Raw genomic sequence first — 20,122 nt, 5'->3', positions numbered from 1 at the left:
TGAGTTCTTTAATTGTATGTTTATTGAAACATGCAGTTGTAATCGATTAGTTGAGATGCAACTAAATTTATGTTTGTTTTATATTTAATGGTATGATTATATGCATTGAGGACTAGGTGAAATTAATTAATCATTTCATGCTTATATGATTATATCCAGGAAGCATATTTTCGTACGTGTTTTTGTATAGATATGTATGTTGTCTTCATGTTAAATGGCATCTTTATTTGCTAATCATTCTATTATGGACTTATGTACTTATATGGATGATGGGATAGCATAATTTAATTTTTTGGTTTGCTAATATGAATGCATTTTTATTTATGGTGTGCGTATATTATCCGTACATGATGATCATGCAAGTATGTAAAATAGATAACCATAGGGTGATGCAGTGGCTGAATTTGTTTACTGAATTGAAATGAATGCTACTTGTATTTGCAACATGCTAACCATAGAATGCTTATATGAGTGTTTTAATGATGTAATGGTATGCTTATATGCTCACTGCATATTTTTTAGTTATATGTTCATATGCTTCCTGCATATTATTTTAATATTTTTCATGCTTATGGGATTATATGGTTATGTGTATCCTACATGTGCTTATATGGATGATGAGATAGCATAATTTAATTTTTTTGGTATGCTAATCTAAATGCATTTCTATCTATGGTGTGCGTATATTATCCGTACATGATGATCATGCAAGTATGTAAAATAGATAACCATAGGGTGATGTAGTGGCTAAATTTGTTTACTGAATTGAAGTGAATGCTACTTGTATTTACAACATGCTAACCATGGAATGCTTATATGAGTGTTTTAATGATGTAATTTTATGCTTATATGCTCACTGCATATTTTTTAGTTATATGCTCATATGCTTTCTGCATATTATTTTAATATTTTTCATGCTTATGTGATTATATGATTATGTGTATCCTACATTTGCATAGATTAACCAATTATGTAAAAATAATTCTCTTGGCTTGATTTGTAGCTGTTGATGTGTTTTCGGTGATTGTTTTAGAGATTTTATTTAAATGAGTTTTGATAAGGATATTCCTCCTTTTGGTACTCTGTTTGTTTTGGAGCTATAGGTCACGCAGTTGTCGGATGTTACGGATGTTGGAAGTGAAGATATGGAGCTTGGTGATGAGGTATTGGAGTCTAGCTTACTTTTGTGTAGTCATAATGTTCATGTTTGATTTGATAACTAATGGTATTTAATTTTTCTCTCAAATTAATATAAAATACAGTTACCAGATCATGGTTGCCTACAAGAAGACGAGATACCAAGAGTTGGAATGCGGTTTGTTCAGTTACAGATGGCTCATGACTTTTATGTTACCTATGCAAAGAAAGCTAGATTTGCAACTAAGATAAAGACAACAACATTTGACAAGATCACAAAGGCTCCCGTTAACCAAGCTATACACTGTAATCGCGACGGGATCCGCGAGTCTCGTGTTAAAGCACCAACACGGAAGAATACGATTTCAGCTGCTGGGTGCAAGGCAAGGATATATGTAAAGTTTGATAAAGACGTGCAAGACTGGGTTTTGTTCAAGGTTGACTTGACGCACTCACACCCCTGTTCACCGAGAAAGGCAGTGCACTACCATGAGTATAGGAAGCTGACCATGCATGTGAAGTGCGTGATCGAGGATAATGATGAGGCTGAGATTCGACCAAATAAGACATTCCTTGCTTTGTCAAATGAGGCTGGTGGCCCCTCTAACTTGGGATTCTCAGAGAAGGATTTAAGAAACTATATAACAGCAAGGCTCTGAACTAGCAACGTGAATGCGGATGTCAGGGAGATGATGAGCTACTTCATGAGAATGAAGGACATTAATCCGAACTTCTTTTACGCGGTGAAGTTGGACGAGGAGTGTAAATTTAAGAGCGCGGTATGGGTTGATGCAAGGTGTAGGGCGTCCTATGAATACTATGGAGACGTCGTGTCAGTTGATAGCACGTACAGTACAAATAGGTACGTAGTAGTTAAGTTGGTTTTTTTTCCTTTTCTTGATAAAACGCTATTCGATCGTGATTGGCATTTCTTGCTTCTGGTTGGTTTTTCTTGTAGGCATGGATTACCGTTTGTGTCGTTCGTTGGGGTCAACCACCATGGTAAGTCGACCCTCCTCGGTTGTGCTTTGTTGGGTAATGAGGAAATCACAAGTTATGAGTGGGTTTTTAGCCAATGGGTGAAGTGCATAAAAACTGCTCCACAGTGTATCATAACCGATCAATGTCGATCCATTTACCGTGCGATCAAAAATACTTTACCCGACACACGCCACCGGTGGTGCATCTGGCATATTATGAATAAGTTACCTTCCAAGCTTGGGGGTTACCGCCGGTACGGAGCTTTGTATGGTGACCTAAACGACATTGTGTGGAACTCTCAGACCGAGGAGTCATTTGAAGATAAGTGGGCTGATTTTATAGATGAGTACAACTTACATGACAACACATGGCTGTCAGGTTTGTTACTGTACGATTACTTCACACGCTTTAATTGCAATTAGTTGGCATTTCAATGTTTAGTGTTATCAGTAATTTTGGATGACAATTATATGGATGTTCATTATAGTATACATTTGGATGTTTAATATATCAGTGATTGTGGATGGTCATTTCCCACGTGTAGTAATATGTTTGGTGTTAGCTTTCTATGCTTAATTTGGGATTATTTATTTCTTGTAGATCTATATGATGACCGACGCATGTGGGTCCCAATATACTTCAAGGGTAAATTTTGGGCAGCAATGCGGAGTACGCAAAGGAGTGAGAGCATGCACACATTCTACGGTGGATACTTATACAGTAAAACTAGCTTGGTTCAATTTGTTCACGAATATGACAATGTGCTTGGAGTCATGGAGCAGAGGGAACTGGAGGATGATGCTGCAGACTCGAGGGGGGTAATTCCTTGTGCAACGACCTCGCCTATGGAGAAACAGTTTTAGCAAGAGTATACCACGAGCATTTTTAGGGATGTTCAAATTGAGTTTGTGAAGAAGGCTAATTGCAGAGTTTCTGCAGTTGATGAACAGGGTCCATTGGTCTGCGTGAAGGTGGAAGAGGAGAAACTAGTCAACGATACTATTCTATGTGTTCCATACGATGTTCACTTTGACCGTTCCACACAGGAGCTTCGTTGTGAGTGCAATCTTTTTGAGAGTTCAGGTGTGTTGTGATATCACTGCCTTGAAGTTTTCCATTCGTATAAAGTATACAAAGTACCTTCCTGTTATGTTCTCCCTTGATGGAGCAAGAAGATAAAGCGCAAGCATACGTATGTCAAAAGTAGCCATGGTGTCAGTCGGTCGGATGAGAGTCATGTTGCATTCAGGGGACTGTGTGCACACTTCTATAATGTTGCTTAAGAGTTCGTTGGTGACGATGATGAAATAGCATTGCTGCATGTTGCTTTGGAAGAAACAAGGGCCAAGTTGGCTGCGCACCGTGCCAAAAAGAGGTCCGAGAGCGTGTCAGATACCCAGACCAACATTGGCTCACAGAGTTCGAACGATGTTGGTATTGATGACATCCAAGGCCCATCGAAGGTCACCACAAAAGGCAAGCCAAAGAGTAAGAGGCTCGGCTATGCCCTTGAGAAGTCCTTCAAGAATTCAAGACGGAGAAAACAAAAGAATTCATCCCCGGTAGATGTTTGGCTTAATATCAACTTTGTATGTTTATTTGGTATAGTACTATCCTAGAACATAACTGTTGGACTTATTCTTTTTTATTTTTGGTAGGTGGTTCGTCCGCACGCATTTCAAGATATAAACCATGGTGTTATTGCTGGCTTGAATTTTCCCGACCAAGCCGGTGGTTTCATGTCTTTGTTAAGCTCCTTCAACAAAAAGTAGGATTAGTTGGACAAGGTTGTGATGATGTATATTTTCTCATCTCTGTGTTTGTATGGATTCACGTTTGTTTCAAAGTTCTAAGGCAGCTGTTGCAAACGTCCACATGTTATTAATTGCAAGAACTCTTTTTCCATTTGTTAGAACGAACCATTTTACTATTTTTATTTCGTGTAGACTTAATGCATAAAGAGTATATTTGATGGTTATTCTGTAATTTACGAGATAGTTTAATAAAGTTGTACCTGATTTCTACATACTTTACTGTATAGTTTTTCGGTACGTAGCTGTTCGTTATAGACATTGTTTTCACGTATTTTTAATGTACTAAAGTGAATGTTCATTTCCATAGGTGATCAGATGTTCATTTTTACTCTCATCATGGATGGTTAGCCGTTAGTATTCGTGTGTCACTTGGTTGTTATGTTTTGATTTTGACCTAGTTAAACTGGATGTTCATTATAGTAAGGTATAGGATGTTCAGTTTAGCTATATTGGTGGATGGTTACTGGTCACCTATTAATTGGAATTGCTCTAAAAATTATGCATCACTAAAGTCAATTAGACAACTCTAACAAATAGTTTGTACGTGGTAACTGGAGCTGGAGAATTCATTAATCCAGAATCAGCTCATTCACCACGCACTAGGACCATTCAATTCAAACTTAAATCTTTTATAAAAAGAAATACAATTTTGATATATTTTAAAAAGATATTAGGTCTTATCATGTTTTATTTGAATTAATATTAGCCAATTCTTTTTTTATATACGAAAAATATTAGTTTCCCTAATATTTCCGATCAAATAAGAATATCGATTAGTATATTTGATTTAAAAACGATTATTTTTTTATATCATCCATTTCTTTTCTTTAAAATTATTTAATCGGGTTAGAATATTTATATAAACATTTTTTTCATATTTTTTATAAAATAAATAGCTATTATGATAATTAAATTTGACATAAATAATTATTGAATTTTATTACACATTTATCAATTAATTTTAATTAAATTAGCTCAAACCCAACAAAATATGTTCAAAGACATACGTGTAAAACCACACAAGAATTTTTTAATTTTAACATCAAAATTTTTTAAAATTTTAAACTTTATGTTACAATTTTTTTTCTTCTCTTTTTTTTTTCATGCAAAATTTCTGTCTTTTTTTATAAAGTTATGTGCTTTTTTTTTTCAAAAATTTTTTGTGTTTATTGTCAAAAAGGATAAACAAAAAATGAAACAAAAATTTGCATAATTCCTTCTATTTTTTTCTTTTTTTTAAATTCTTTTTAGAGGGTGAAACTATAAGAATTATGAGAGTGTAAAACAAGAAAAACTATGAATTATGAGAGTGTAAAATAAGAAAAACTATGAACACAAAAAAAAAGAAGAAGAGAAGGAGAAAGAGTTGTTATTTGAAAAAATATAAAATAAAAAAATAGCATTAAAATTTTTTAACCTTGATATAGAAAAATTTTAATTTTGACACCGAAATTTAACTTTAATATTCGTGTGTCACTTGGTTGTTATGTTTTGATTTTGACCTAGTTAAACTGGATGTTCATTATAGTAAGGTATAGGATGTTCAGTTTAACTATATTGGTGGATGGTTACTGGTCACCTATTTTAGCGTGCACAAATATGGCAACTTTACCAAACAACCTTGATAAATCCGGGATTCTAACATATAAAAAAACATAGATAATTTTTAGGTAGCATAACCGATTAATCATTGTACTGTAGAAAAACAAAATATGTCTTGGAATCAAGTCTTTCTAATGTGACAAAAACAAATCCCTAAGCATGTCATCAATAAGTAAACTCAGTAGAATCTGGTAGTTCAATTCATTGTAACTAATCCTAACTAAGCAACTTCTTCCTCCCTTTGCGCATTGCCCCCTTCGGTAATCCCTCCGCACATTCAATCAATGACCGTGTGCTAGGTGCAGTGTATGGTGAACTAACGTCCTTCTTCTTGTTCCGTGGTGCATTGCGACGAACAGGTTTAGCCCTTTCATTCAATAATGAAACAAGCTGATGAACCAATGCATTGTGTGGGCCATATATTATGTCTAGCATCAACTCCATCTTGTATGAACTGAGTGAATCCTGTGCGTAGATTTATCAGGAGATCTAGTGTTAAGAATCGTTACAGTGATATTTTTACAGCACGAATAATGAGAATTGCGAAAATGTTTATTTAACAAACCTCATCCCATTCGTAAAGTTCACGATCTTCTGTCCAACTTTCAATGAATTTAATAACGCACATGCCACAGTCAAAGCTACAGGAAAATAAATTACTTTTGCAATTAGGATGAGAACAAATTTTAACATGCTACGCCCAATTATTGAAAGAAATCTAAAGAAGCCTCAAATTTGGGTTATATTTTTATCTCACTTGTTCGGTTGCTTTGGAACCCTAGCGTAGGAACAAGTTGAGCCGTACGGAGTCCGAACGAATCCAGGAATAGCAATGCTTGCCATATCCTCACACAGTCTCCCCTGAAAACCATAGAATGAACATAGTGGAACAACATCCTATTGAATTAAATAACATAGCTATATATTGAATAAATGAAGTACAGTATCTTACCACATATGCATCGAGTTTATCTCGTTTGTCATCTTCTGGTACAGAATGCAAACTATCAAGTATAACTATGCGCTTCGCATTCACCTCAAATACATATACCCACCAATGGTCCCTCCAACAATAAGGAAATAACCACTGCAGCAAACAGTACATATGACTCAGTTTGTCTCGTGAGTAAACAAAAAGAAAACCCCAAAAAAACTTATTGATCTCCCTCGAGCATTCAATAACCAAACATCCTCGAATTATATGACAACCTAATTCCAACAGCATAGTATGCTAAAGTCATTCAACATAATAACATGGGAAAACCCAATACCAAAATATGGAAATAAAAACACCCATAAAAAAATTGGCCACAGTGACCCCCCGTTCCAGATTTAACCATGTAATTATTAGTTGAATCAGAAGCCCAGGTTAGGGATTGGACAAAAATTGTTGTAAACTAATAAACAAGCCGCATAAACCAATACTGGGTTCAAGGTGGATATAAACAGTTCAAAACAAAATAGCAACTCACCCAGTTTCTCTTTGCTGCTACTGCCTTGTCAAAGAACCTAGTATCCTCACTAAAGCTTGGACTAAGACCATCATAAATTGGTCTCTCACCGTCAATAAATGAAGCAAGGCTATCATTTCGTGTGACGGATTCTTGCAAACCCACAAACATAGTAAGAATCCCGATAAAATCTTCTCCAAATTGTAATGAGAAGAATGTAATTACCAATATGCCTGGACACACGCAATAGAAATCTCGCTTGAATCTAGATGAGTCGGTGTCGTTTAAAGAGTAGCACATCCATTGAATTACCTGCACAGTTTATTTAACTAGTGAAAGCTAAACCCCAATATAAAGATAGTGAATAAAAACGCATTATTAAGTTCATATACTTACGCAGCTATTGACCCAACTGCGGGGTTTCAAGGTCCAGAAGTCCTTCCTTTGTAATACCATGTAGTCCCGTCCTTCATACTTAGCTAAATCTTGATCTTTGTCCAAGGACGAGCTAACTATCCATGTTCTAATTTGTTCCTCCTTAGTCTCCCCCAACTTTATTTTTTTCAGGGTTGGATGAATTGAATGTAACGGGGAAGGGGTTGGAGTCTTTTCAAACTGAGTTAAACCGAGTGAAAAGCTCGGTCTCCCTGGACTCGGTGTATGGTAGCTTGATTTGTTTGGCAAGACCGTTTGCAGGGGATGCATGATGATGGCATTGGTTTCGCACCCCTGTTCAACACTATTGAGTACTTGCTCAAATTCAGGACACTGAACGATCGAGATGTCGAACTCGCTACAAATGAATGTGACATGTAGTTAGCTAAAATTATAATTTATGCCTAGCTAGACGGGTAATCACATGGCATGGGTATGAAATATAAAGAAGAGAAGCATACAGCAAGGTAATCCAGAAACCACTTACCGGTCAAAATCATAGTCACTGAGCTGTACAAGTGCTGCTGGCGGTGTTTGTGGAGATCCTTTTTTTAGGTCAGTGTTTGCTTCTTGATGACTACTATGATTGCCCTTGAACACGGGATCTGCTTGTTTCAAATCATGTGGCGGAGGCTGCTGTTGGAATAACCGTATCCTTCTAGCAAGCGACACGTCGTCATCATCATCAGAATCTGGGACTACCAATGGTGCAGCATTGCTTCCTGCTAAATTTTCTCTTGCAACTGTTTGTTTGGTGCCGCGTCTAGAACGGCTTTTGCGGACAGACAACTTTCTCCTCGTGCCTGTCTTGGATTCCTGTGGGGTAAATTCATGTATATCGTCATTTGCATAAAAAACAATGAAACTCTTCATCATAGATATTGTCATTTGAATGCAAAAATAAACAAAGATGATAATAACGCAGGTAATCCTAATTTACAACTACATGCACATCACAGCATGTTGCACACCAGCCAATGAAGGAATGTCCAAAGACTAAGAAGGATGCATGAAAATATTATCAAAAATAAATCAGAAATTAGGAAGTGAACATCCAATATGAGCTATCATAAATAAAGCATATCACCTTATCTGCCTCCTTATAGCTCGGTTGAGATGTAGTCTTGCCTTGGATAGACGGAGATTGGTCAGTGTCCTTGAAAGGCCTCCTACACCCTGCTTTCTCGTTAACTGCTTTACTCGAAGACTGTTTCTTATGTTTTTTCTCTTTCATTGCATTGTTTACTAGGCAACCCTGTGTGTTCAACATGGGACAACAAATAGATGGAAAAAACTAATGTGAACTTTAAAGCGCTAAGGAAACAGAACAAACAGACAATCGTTCATCAAAATTAACCATCTAAAGCCATACTATAGTGAACATCCAAAACCCTACTCGAGTGAACATCCTCAACTACAATCAACCAACTAGGCAGCCCCGTAAAGCAACTGTTTCGTACATAAGAAGGCAGCCAAATAAAGCAATCATAAATTATATATCCAGTTCAGATTATAACCTAATTTGATAATCCTAAATCCATCTATTTAATTAACAAACTCAACTCAAGTTAACCCTTATTAAAAATAAGACACAACAACTGTATTCAAACAAGCTTTCAACATAAGAACATGTAAATATCATTCACGGGCATTGAATTTAGCTCTGCCAAACGTTCATTTATAACCACCATGTATCAAAACAAGCCATGCAACCATATAAGGAAGTAACTTTAGAATTTTGTAACCGCAAATTCTATGATAAGGATCAACCATCATACCACACAAGTAAGGAACCAATTAAATGAGCTCACGATCTATTATGAGGAAGGCAAATCACCTTTTCCGCCTTCTTGTAGCTTGGATGAGGTGTAGTCTTCCCTTGGGTAGACGGTGATTGGTCAGTGTCCTTGCGGGTCCTTTTACATCGTCCTCTTTCGTTAACTGCTTCACTCGAAGACTGTTTCTTCTTTTTTCTCCGGTTCCTTACATTGTTGACTATGCAGCCCTGTGTGTTCAACATTGGGAAATATAGAGATGAAAATAATCAACGTGAACCGCCAATTGCATTTTTGTTCAACTAGATTATGAAAAAAAACATTATTAGAGTTTGAACCTGTGAGATAACATGGTCGGCCTTCTTATCAAGTTCATTAGTGGTTCATTCCACAATCCAAGGCTCGGGTACTCGACATGCATGCAACGGACCATGCTTTAATCGGTGAAAGTACAAAACCTATACAGAAATATGTTAGATTTTAGGAATTACACCTATAGCCATACATTGGTTTTAAATTTAAGTAATTTATTGCCATTACCAGCAACACGAACATGCACCCCCCCGCATGTTTCCCGGTTCTCGTCTTGGAATTTTCTTATCGCATCTCGCAGCCACTTTAATATGTGATACGGCCAATGAAACCTTCTAGGGTTCGAGACATCCAATACTGGAGGGAGGTGCCACGGAGAAATAGTCTGCTGGCTTGTGGGGTTCAGAAACATCTTCAAAACAACCATGATAAAGTACCTTCTAAATGTCATCCTCTGTTGCTCGGTCTCCATTGGACATGCAAATACAAAGTCCCGCAGTTGGGTTGTAGTTTTCTTCTAAAATTCTCTCTTAATTGCCAAATGCGATTCATTTTTTTTCTGCAGTTCGGGAATTGGGTCCCCTACGCGAAACAAAATAGTTTACCACTATTAGTACGTGTCAACATCAGAATAAGCATTACCACATAGCAAAATATTTACATCTTACATAATTTACACGTACCTTGAGAAGGTATGCCGAATACATTGCCAATAAGTTCTGCAGTAATGCGAATGTCCCCGGCGTCGACCCTGAGAGTATTTGTCTCCACGTCATAGGCCCTTGCTAGTTGGAGCATGATGCTCTGCTTCACGTGCCATTGAGGTACCCGACGCAGGAAATCAAATCCAATGGCCTCAATCTCAGCCAACTTACCTTGCTCATTATGTCGTTCCAAGTGGGTAAATAAATTGTTAATGTAGCAAGGTGAGCAACGCGTCTCGACTAGTTTCTGTTGAGCAAAACAAGTATGGATCAGTAGAAGGTGGTAAAAAATTACCTAGATATGTTCATTTACTCATGTAATGAATGGGATACCTTTTTACCCATTTGGTTTTGTCTTCAGCCGGTTTAGAGATAGGTTTGTCTTTTACTTAGTCTGGTGTAGTTGCTATTTTCAACTAGCTGCATTATTGCAAGTACTAATTACTTAAATAAAATCTCAGCAACAGTCCAAGATGGTCTCAAAATCAATTCCAGGGGCACATAACAATAAAAAATGGTCTGATACAAATAAATATTTCTTCTTAAAAAAAGACAAGCAGAAACAAATCTTGAAAATGATGTGGAGGCCTTATACATATGTTCTGTACACTGTTCTAATAAGCAGGACCAATGAAGATGAAAAGATAAATAAATAAGAGCTCCAGCAGACAAAATGATCATAGGAATAAAAATAGTTAATATGAAGGAGCAACTATACACTGAACATATACACCACAAATTTCTCAACAATCAGTCATAGGATCAAATAATTACTCTCAAGAAGTGGCAGTACTGGTATATAATGCTGGTAATGAATCATGAGCAACAAAAAATTAATGACCTTATATATATATATATATATATATATATATATATATATATATATATATAATCCACATTATGTATATACAAGACTATCCTCGTCACAAAGCACTCACAATTCATAAAACCTTAAAAAAGAAAAAAAAATATATCCTAAACACTAATGAATGATTCTCTATTGCTGAATTATCTATATACAAGACTAGTATATGGCACACCATTTTATGTATTTAGAAACTAGAGAGAAAATGATAGAGATCAGCGAGATAAAGAACAAATAGGGCGAAATAATCAAAGTGGGTTACAACTAACAAATTGGCATCCAATTTTTGAAAGCCTGGAGATGAAGCTAAAACATAACATCAAGAACACTCACTAATTGGGTTACATCTAACAAATTGGGATCCAATTTTTGAAAGCTAAAATACTGCTCTTTGTAACCATAATAATCACTCCATCTGAAAAACAAGAACACTCATTAATCTGCAAGGAAACACAAAATTAAAAATAAAAAGAAAAACACCCCCAATTAAATCAATTAAAACAAAACTAACTAATCAATGAACACCACCACCATCTAATCAGTAGAGACAATTTGTAACAGTAAGAACACTCACTAATTGGGTTACATCTATCAAATTGGGATCCAATTTTTGAAAGCCAAAATACTGCTCTTTGTAACCATAATAATCACTCCATCTGAAAAACAAGAACACTCACTAATCTGCAAGGAAACACAAAATTAAAAATAAAAAGAAAAACACCCCCAATTAAATCAATTAAAACAAAACTAACTAATCCATGAACACCACTACCATCTAATCAGTAGAGACAATTTGTATCATTCATCACAAATATTTTTTATCACAAATGCAATTTTACCGTTCGAGTTTAAAAATCATAATGGTCCAGCACTGAGATGAAAATAATTTTTAATTTATTACAAACCAATAACAACTAGTTCATGTAACTATTTGGCTGCAGTGGCAAGAGCAACATAGCAGGAATTATAAATTGTTCAGAATTGAGAAAATTCACAAAACTGACCATCCAATATTCTACTAAAGTAACCATCCAACAAATTTCAACCGGTTTTCAACGATGGTCAGCCATTATCGGTCACGCTGCATGCACATGGTCCACACAGAAAAAGACAAAAAAATTTTCAAACTTAACTCATATATAAACACGATCCCAAACTTTTTCGACCTTTTCCGCGCTAAAATAAAATCATGAAGAACTTCAACAACCTAAACTAACTACAAAGATGGCTCCTACTGCTATTTCACCATGGCTAATCACGCATTTCATCAACAAGATCTTTCTACAATCAAACATGCAACTGCGATTACCAATCAAAAACTGAACAACCTCACCCACTTACCTTGGATGGTTAAGATTCTTTCGATCAAGATGTTCGTTGTCTTTCCGGTGAACTGTTGAGTAGCAGGCGGCTATTTATGCAAGGTCGGCTACTTCTATGCTCAGAGACAACGGGCCCGGTCTCAGAATACTTGGAAGATGTTCAGTTCGGCGGTGAGATCTCCCTGGCGGTAGTTCTGATCGGCGGCTGGGTTGCAGCGAATGCCGGATGTTCAGCGACGGCGCCGTGCTTGAGGGCAACAAACAGGTCGCTTGCGTTCACCTGTGACCTTCCTTGGTTGCAGGTTGCGGGGGTTCAGGGTTCTAGCGCCGTCACGGGTCTCTGGAACGAATTAGGAGGGTTTGAGTGGGGGAGGAAAAACGGCAAAACTAAAGGGATTGGGGATTTGGGGTAAAAGTAGAAATAGTAAAAATATGGTAGTGTGTTAAAGTAAACAACCATAATAGGATTAGGGCTAATTTCTTGCTTTAATTTCAATTGGGCTTAATAAAAAAGCCCATTGTAGGTATTGTATAGATATTTCATTGTCTCCCTAGCGGGATCCTTTAAACATACAACATTCTTAAAGAATTGTGTCTCTTTAGTCAAAGATATAATATTTCAAACATACACCATTCCTAAAAGGTTGTGTCCCTTTAGCCAAATAATACTATGTACCTTTATTATAATTGACAATATATTAATGCTGGTAATCATTAAATAATAACATTAATAATAATATTAATAATCAATTTTGTAAGTACCTTTTAATCTCCACTATTTACAAAATTTAAATATTATACAAGTATCAAAGAATGTGTCATTAAGATTATACATTTTTTTAGTGTAAATTTTAAAGTTCTAACGAAATAATAGGTGTCTAATTGATTAAACATATACTCCATATGTTAGTACCGAAAAATTACACACATCACTTATATCCTCCAAGTTCAAGTGTTAATAATTTTAAGCACTTATATGGCCTTATGCTCATCTTGGTTTCATAAATATTTACGAGAATAAAACCTCTAAAATTCTCTATTAGAGCGGCACCACTCCTATATTTGTATAGGTGAAATCTTTTGATAAATAATATTATCGTTCCATTAAGAGTTTTAACTCACCCTCCTATTTATTGTACATAGTACTAAATCCTATACCTTAGTATTCCAATTGATAAATAACTTGTTATTACCCATTAAACCTTGAAACTAGTGGTCTACTAGAATAAGGTTGGGTTCTCATCATTTAACAATAATAGGTTTTAATCTTATTTTAGCAGCAGTTTCTTTGATTTTATTCCTTGACAAACTTTTAGTCAAAAAGGTCTGCTAAATTTCCTTGAGATCTTACATAAGTGATGGTAATTATATCATTATCTATTAGTTGTCTCACGAACTCATGTCTCAAACTTATATGTCTAGACTTTCCATTATAAACTTTATTATATGCTGGTGACATGGTTGATTCACTATCACAAAAAATTGAAATAATTGTCGTCTGCTGTGATCATAGCTTTATATTATATAGCAAATTTCTTAACCATTCTACTTCTTCACCTTTGGCTGATAAAGTTACAAACTCAGCCTCCATAGTAGAATGTATAATACATGTTTGTTTTTTTTAGGTCCAACTTATTACTCCACCACCTAGGGTGACAATCCATCCTGAAGTAAATTTGTTATCACTAAGATTTGTAATTCAACTTGCATCAGAGTATCCTTGTAAAACTACAGGATAATCACTATAATATAATCCTAAGTTTATGATTTTGTTGAGATAATCAAGAACTCTTGCAATAGCTTTCCAATATTGATTGCTAGATTTTCCTGTAAACCTTGATAATTTGCACACAGTAAATACTATATTAGGTTTGGTATAATGCATTGCATACATTAAACTTCCTATAGTACTAGCATATTCTAATTATGTTATAGGTCTTTCCATATTTTTTTCTAATTTAAAATTAGGATCATAGGGTGTATTAGATTCTTTAATTGTGAGATGATCAAACTTTTCCAATATCTTTTTGATATAATGAGATTGACTTAAAGTAAAGCGAACTTCATTCTTATGCACCGTCATGCCTAATATTATATCAACTTCATTCAAATCCTTCATTTTGAATTTAGAAGTTAGATACTCCTTCATTACACAAATTCCTTCTAAATTTGTTTCGATGATTAATATATTATCAACATATAGACAAATGATTACTCCATAATTTTTAGTAAATTTTGAGTAAATATATTTATCCGCAATATTATGTGAGAAGTCATTTGATAGCACCACTGAATCAAACTTCTCATGCCATTGTTTAGAAACCCGTTTTAACATCCATTTGATGTATATAAAGCTTGTGAAGGGAAGCTAATGCTATAAGAGTTCTAATAGAAGTCATTCTTGCCACAGGTACATATGTATCAAAATAATCTAGACCTTCTTATTATCTAAACTCCTTGGCCACTAACCTTGCTTTAAAGGTTTGTAATGAACCATTAGTGTTATACTTTCTTCTAAATATGCACTTACATTTTATAGGCTTTGATTTTGGAGGCAAATCAACCAAAACCCAAATATTGTTTGATAATATTAATTCTTTTCAAAAGGCAGAATCCCTTAAAAGCATAGCCTCTTTGAATGTCTGAAGATCACCCTCTATGTTCATCACAATAGGAATCTTGTTTGTCACAGAATCCCTAGTCACTACAAGAAAAACGTTGAGTACCATTCGAATTTACCGTCAGAAAATAGAAAAAAATCCAACGGTAAGTTAATTACCATCAGATTTACCGTTGAAAACAATCAGAGAGTATAAACCTCGTCGGTAAATGTTTACCATCAAATTTTTCTTCCAACAATAATTATCGTCGGATTCTGTGACGGAATATAGTTAGTATGAAAATGAATAGTGTTGGATGTTACCGTCAGAAATTTCTAGCAGTAATATTGGCACCACATCGTTTGTTTTCCTGCCAGAATCCACCGGTAATATCAACGGCAATGTTTTTAAAATTTTTTAAAAATAATGTTACTGTCGGAATATTCTAACGATAATTCTGACGATAGCATTTTTATTTTTTGTTTAATTATCTTTTTTCGTCCATCTCTAGTGTATCCTGATAATTAGCAATTGAAATAGTGCTTCAAGCTTAATGTGAAGTACGAAAAATATAAATTACAAATACCGAATAATGGTAACTGAAATATCTGAAACAATGCTAACTATATTACATTCATAGAGCTATGTTTACATTCACTGAAATGTATATTACAAAAATGCAAAGTTTCTTAAGAAATGCATATTACAGAACTATGTTTACATTAATCCTAATAAGATTCATCATCTTCTTCCTCTGGTTCACCACCTCCACTTCCGACGTAGTTTTCTGATTATCATCGAACTTGTCTTCCTCTTCTTCGTCCCATCGACCCCATCTTTTTCTTGTTGAAGATCATCATCCTCTAGTGGAAGTGCGTGTACATCTAGTTCAAGGTCAATGATGTCATCATCCATAATAGCAAACCTAAGGGAGATTGGCTCACTAGTATCAAGCACCATTTTCGAAGGAGTTGGGTTGTCAATTTGGTAAGGTTCCTGACCCTCTATTATATCATTAGACTCGATATGGTATCTTGGCTTAATCTTAACCACAACCACCCAACTAGATTTGCATGAACTTGGATAAGGCAAATAGTATACATGTCATACATTTTGAGGCAGTATAAAAGGATCTTAGTGTCTATATTTCCTGGTTACATTAACTTCAGTGATATCGTAGTCCTTGTGCTTTCATGTTTCATGTTGTGAAATTGGATCATACCATTCATATTTAAACACACACACCTTGTACGTAGTGCGACAAAAATACTGTAATTTAATTATGTTGTGCAATATACCAAACCAATCAAAATGGACCCTATCCGAATCCCCACAAACCCAAACTCCAGTGTTATCTGTTTTCTTTCTAATCGACCATTGTAAGGTATAGAACCAATATCCGTTAATAGTATAAATTGGGTAGCTAGTGGCTTTATTCATTGGACCCCCAACTAAGTACAACTAGTTCCGAATCTGTTGTGTCAGTTAGCTGCACGCTGATGTATTCTTGGAACCAACATGAAAAATTATTCAATGGTGTCTCAAGATTTGCCTCTCAGAATAATCTAATGATAGAATAGGATAACGAAATTTTAATTAGATTAAGAAGCTCGTATGTTAATGATTGCAATATTTACGAAGACTTAAAAAACTGATATAAGGTACAGTAAAATTTTATCATAGTTAAGCAATACATGCAGATGTGCTGCATCGATCTCCTTTTACTCTAACCAGTAGTCACTGTTCACACTCATTGCAGCTCCTTCCGACAAAAATATTGGGTATGTGGTTTCACTTGACGAAGATTCTCCCCTTTCATCGTTCCTTACAATTCTTGTTCTACGTGACTCAACATGAGACTAAAAATAGAAGGAGCAAAATGCAAAAGTTTTCTTAGCCAGAAATACTTCACAGATGCTATCCTCAATCCGAGCTTTGTTCTTCACGGTGTGCTTGAATGACCCAATCATCCTCTCAAATGGATACATCCATTGAAATTAGACTAACCCATATAGTATTGCTTCGTACAGTAGGTGGATTGCTAAATGTTTCATAACGTCAAAAAAAGATGGAGAAAATATCCTCTCTATCTTACAAAATATGATGGGAATATTCTTGTCCATGACTGTGAGGTTATTAATGGTAAGTTTCGTAGCACATAACTCGCTAAAGAACTTACTTATTTTGGTGAGGGGTTTCCAGATATTGGTTGGAAGTTCTCTGAATGCGACCGGAAGTAAATACTCTATGAATACATGACAATCATGACTCTTCAACCCAACAAGTCTACCCTGTGACACATTTGCACACCTGCCCAAGTTAGAGGTGTAACCATCAGAAAATCTTAATCATTTAATCTACTTACAAACATTTTGCCTCTGCTCTTTCGTTAGAGAGAACACCGACTTTGGTTTAACCCACCGCTAGTTATCAAGTCTTTTTAAATGTAGATCTGACCGCCTACAAATGTCCATCAAGTCTAACCTAGCCTTATCGTTGTTCTTTGTTAACTCATCGTCCATTACTGTGTGCATGATCTTATCAAATACGTTTTTTTCAATGTGCATCACATCAAGACAATGTCAGACTAAGTTGTCTTTCAAATAAGACAACTCCTAAAATATACTCTGCTTAGTCTAATTATGCTCTCTGCCATATCTAGGAAGTTTCAATCCTGCCTTGTTATCGACGATCTGTGAGATTCTTCTAACATATTAAACTTTCCTACCAAACAACTTCACAGGTGCCTCTTCTTGTTCAGTTTTGTTCATTTTGAAAGAGTCCTTATTGTGCCAAAACAAATGATCCATGTCGAAGAATCTTCGATGGCAATCAAATAACAAATTCTTGTCATCATTCGTCAACCAAAATGTCTTTGTATCCTCTATACAAATAGGATATGTCATTCTGTCATGAGTGGACTAACCTAACAACATGTCATATGCAGGAAAGTCGTTAATGGTCCACATTAACGCAGCCTGCAGTTGGAAGTTTGTCTTCATCGATATATCATACGTTTGTATACCATGTATCTACAACTCCTGTAACTCGTCCACCAAGGATTGCAAGAAGACATATATTTTGGCCTTTGGATTGCTGGGACCAAGTATGATGCAAGTTAGGAACATGTATGGGTCCTTCATGCACATTTCGAGACTCAAGTTATAAGGTGTCACGACTAAGGGCCAACAAGAGTACGCATTACCAAAATTATAATTCGTTGCGAACTGTCAGAGCAGAAAGCTAGTCTAACGTTCCTAGGCTCGCTCGCAAATATAGGATGGACTCGATCAAAATGCTTCCAAACTTGTTTGTGTGACGGATGTATCATGATTCCATCATCTCTCTTGTTGCTACTATACCAGGTTATATGAGGGGCCAAACTTATCGATGCATACAATCGTTTCAACTTAAGGATTAAGGGCAAATAGTGCATCCGTTTTATTAGAATTCTCTTTAACCGACATTTTTAATTTAGTATTTATTGTTGGGTAATTATGATTAAGAAGATGACAAAACTTTAATTATGTTTTGGTTTCAAGGAATAATTAGATTGCTTTCTTTAGAAAGATATTTGTCCCCACACTTAATTGCTATAGGGTTGATGATAATACTCTCTAAAGATACAATGAAACCTATGAATTACTTAATTAGCAATAATAAGAAATTGTCAACTCTTTTGAACGAGAAAATCTCTCAATAGTTAAAATACACACTTGATTAGGAATAAATCCCCATAATAGTCCCTGAGATTCGCATGAATACCCAATGTAGTCCTCAAGATCCCAATTTTTCCATAGTAGTCCTCCGGATAGAACTCCAAGCACTGGTTCCTGGACATATTTCTAGTGATGAGTCATCACCAGAGCGCTGACATGGCATCATTTCGCTACGCTGGATGGCTCCAAAATGTCATCGTTTTGGTTTGGCACCCTTTTGTGTAAAAAACAATGCTGTTTAGATGATATGTAGCATGAAAAACAGTTTTGTCTCCAATACAAACACTTCACTCGTGTCTTCTTCTTCCATCCTCCAACTTCTTTTTTGTCTCTTCATCAATGGCGTTGTCGTAAGGTTCTGTTCTGGGGTTGAAAAAGTTGAGAAAAGAACTAATCCGACTGAAGAGTCTTGTAGTTGTTCCCCTCCTCCACCAAAAGCACGAGGTTGCGATATCCTTATCAGACTCAAGGTAACCTTTTTATTTTACCTTGGATTTTCAATATAGTGTTGGTTCTTTATTATATGCAAGTTGTTAGTGTGGTTGAGGTTTTGTCATTTTGTTGTCATTTTAGTCTCTAGGGTTTGAAGGTTGGTTGGGGTTTTGTGGTGTTGCTCTATTTTACCCGAATGAAATAGAAATATGATAAGCGATATTTATAGAATTGAAAAAATATATGTTCTTATGGTGTTGATTTTGCTTTTTTAATTATGCATTAGTGGGCCAAGAAAATTCGTTGGTATTAAGTGAAAATTTTGAATTTGTTGCAGATGGAAGAGAGGTTGGACATTATATTTCATCATGGGGTGATTTCAAAAAAAATGCAGAAGGAATAATGGTATATTCTCCAAACAACAAGGCGTGTTTAGATGATATAGACGTCGATACTCTAGATATTTTCTACATACGGAACTACCATAAAGAGCTTGGGTACAATGACATAAAGCATTGTTGGTGGCATGTTCTTGGAAAAAGGCTTGGAGAATGGGTTGAAAAATGTAAATAGTGACAAGAAAATAAGAGAGATGGTGAATTGTGCTAAGAGAAATGATGGAGTGATTGATGTATATTTTGAGCATGGAGTGTCAGTGCCGGAGGTGTTAGAGGGCAATAACACAGTTGTATATTTGGATGATGATGGTGGAGAAGGGTGTAATACTACTTCAGAGGCTGCTGTGAGTCTCCCCCAAAATGAGACTTATGTAATCATAGTTACTCCCACCACCAATTCTGTAACTAACAGGCATTGCAAGTCCAACCCCAACAAAAACAAGAAATCTCCAAGGAAAACACAACCGTTACCCTAAACAACCAAAGGTGTATCCACATCCAAAGTCACACAGCCATCACTAGTTTCAAGGACTCCAAATCAACCTAATATGCCTACACACAACACTAACACTCCC

The sequence above is a fragment of the Arachis hypogaea genome, chromosome 11 (assembly GCF_003086295.3).
Source record: "Arachis hypogaea cultivar Tifrunner chromosome 11, arahy.Tifrunner.gnm2.J5K5, whole genome shotgun sequence".
Classification (NCBI taxonomy): domain Eukaryota; kingdom Viridiplantae; phylum Streptophyta; class Magnoliopsida; order Fabales; family Fabaceae; genus Arachis; species Arachis hypogaea.
This window is presented reverse-complemented; position numbering follows the sequence as displayed.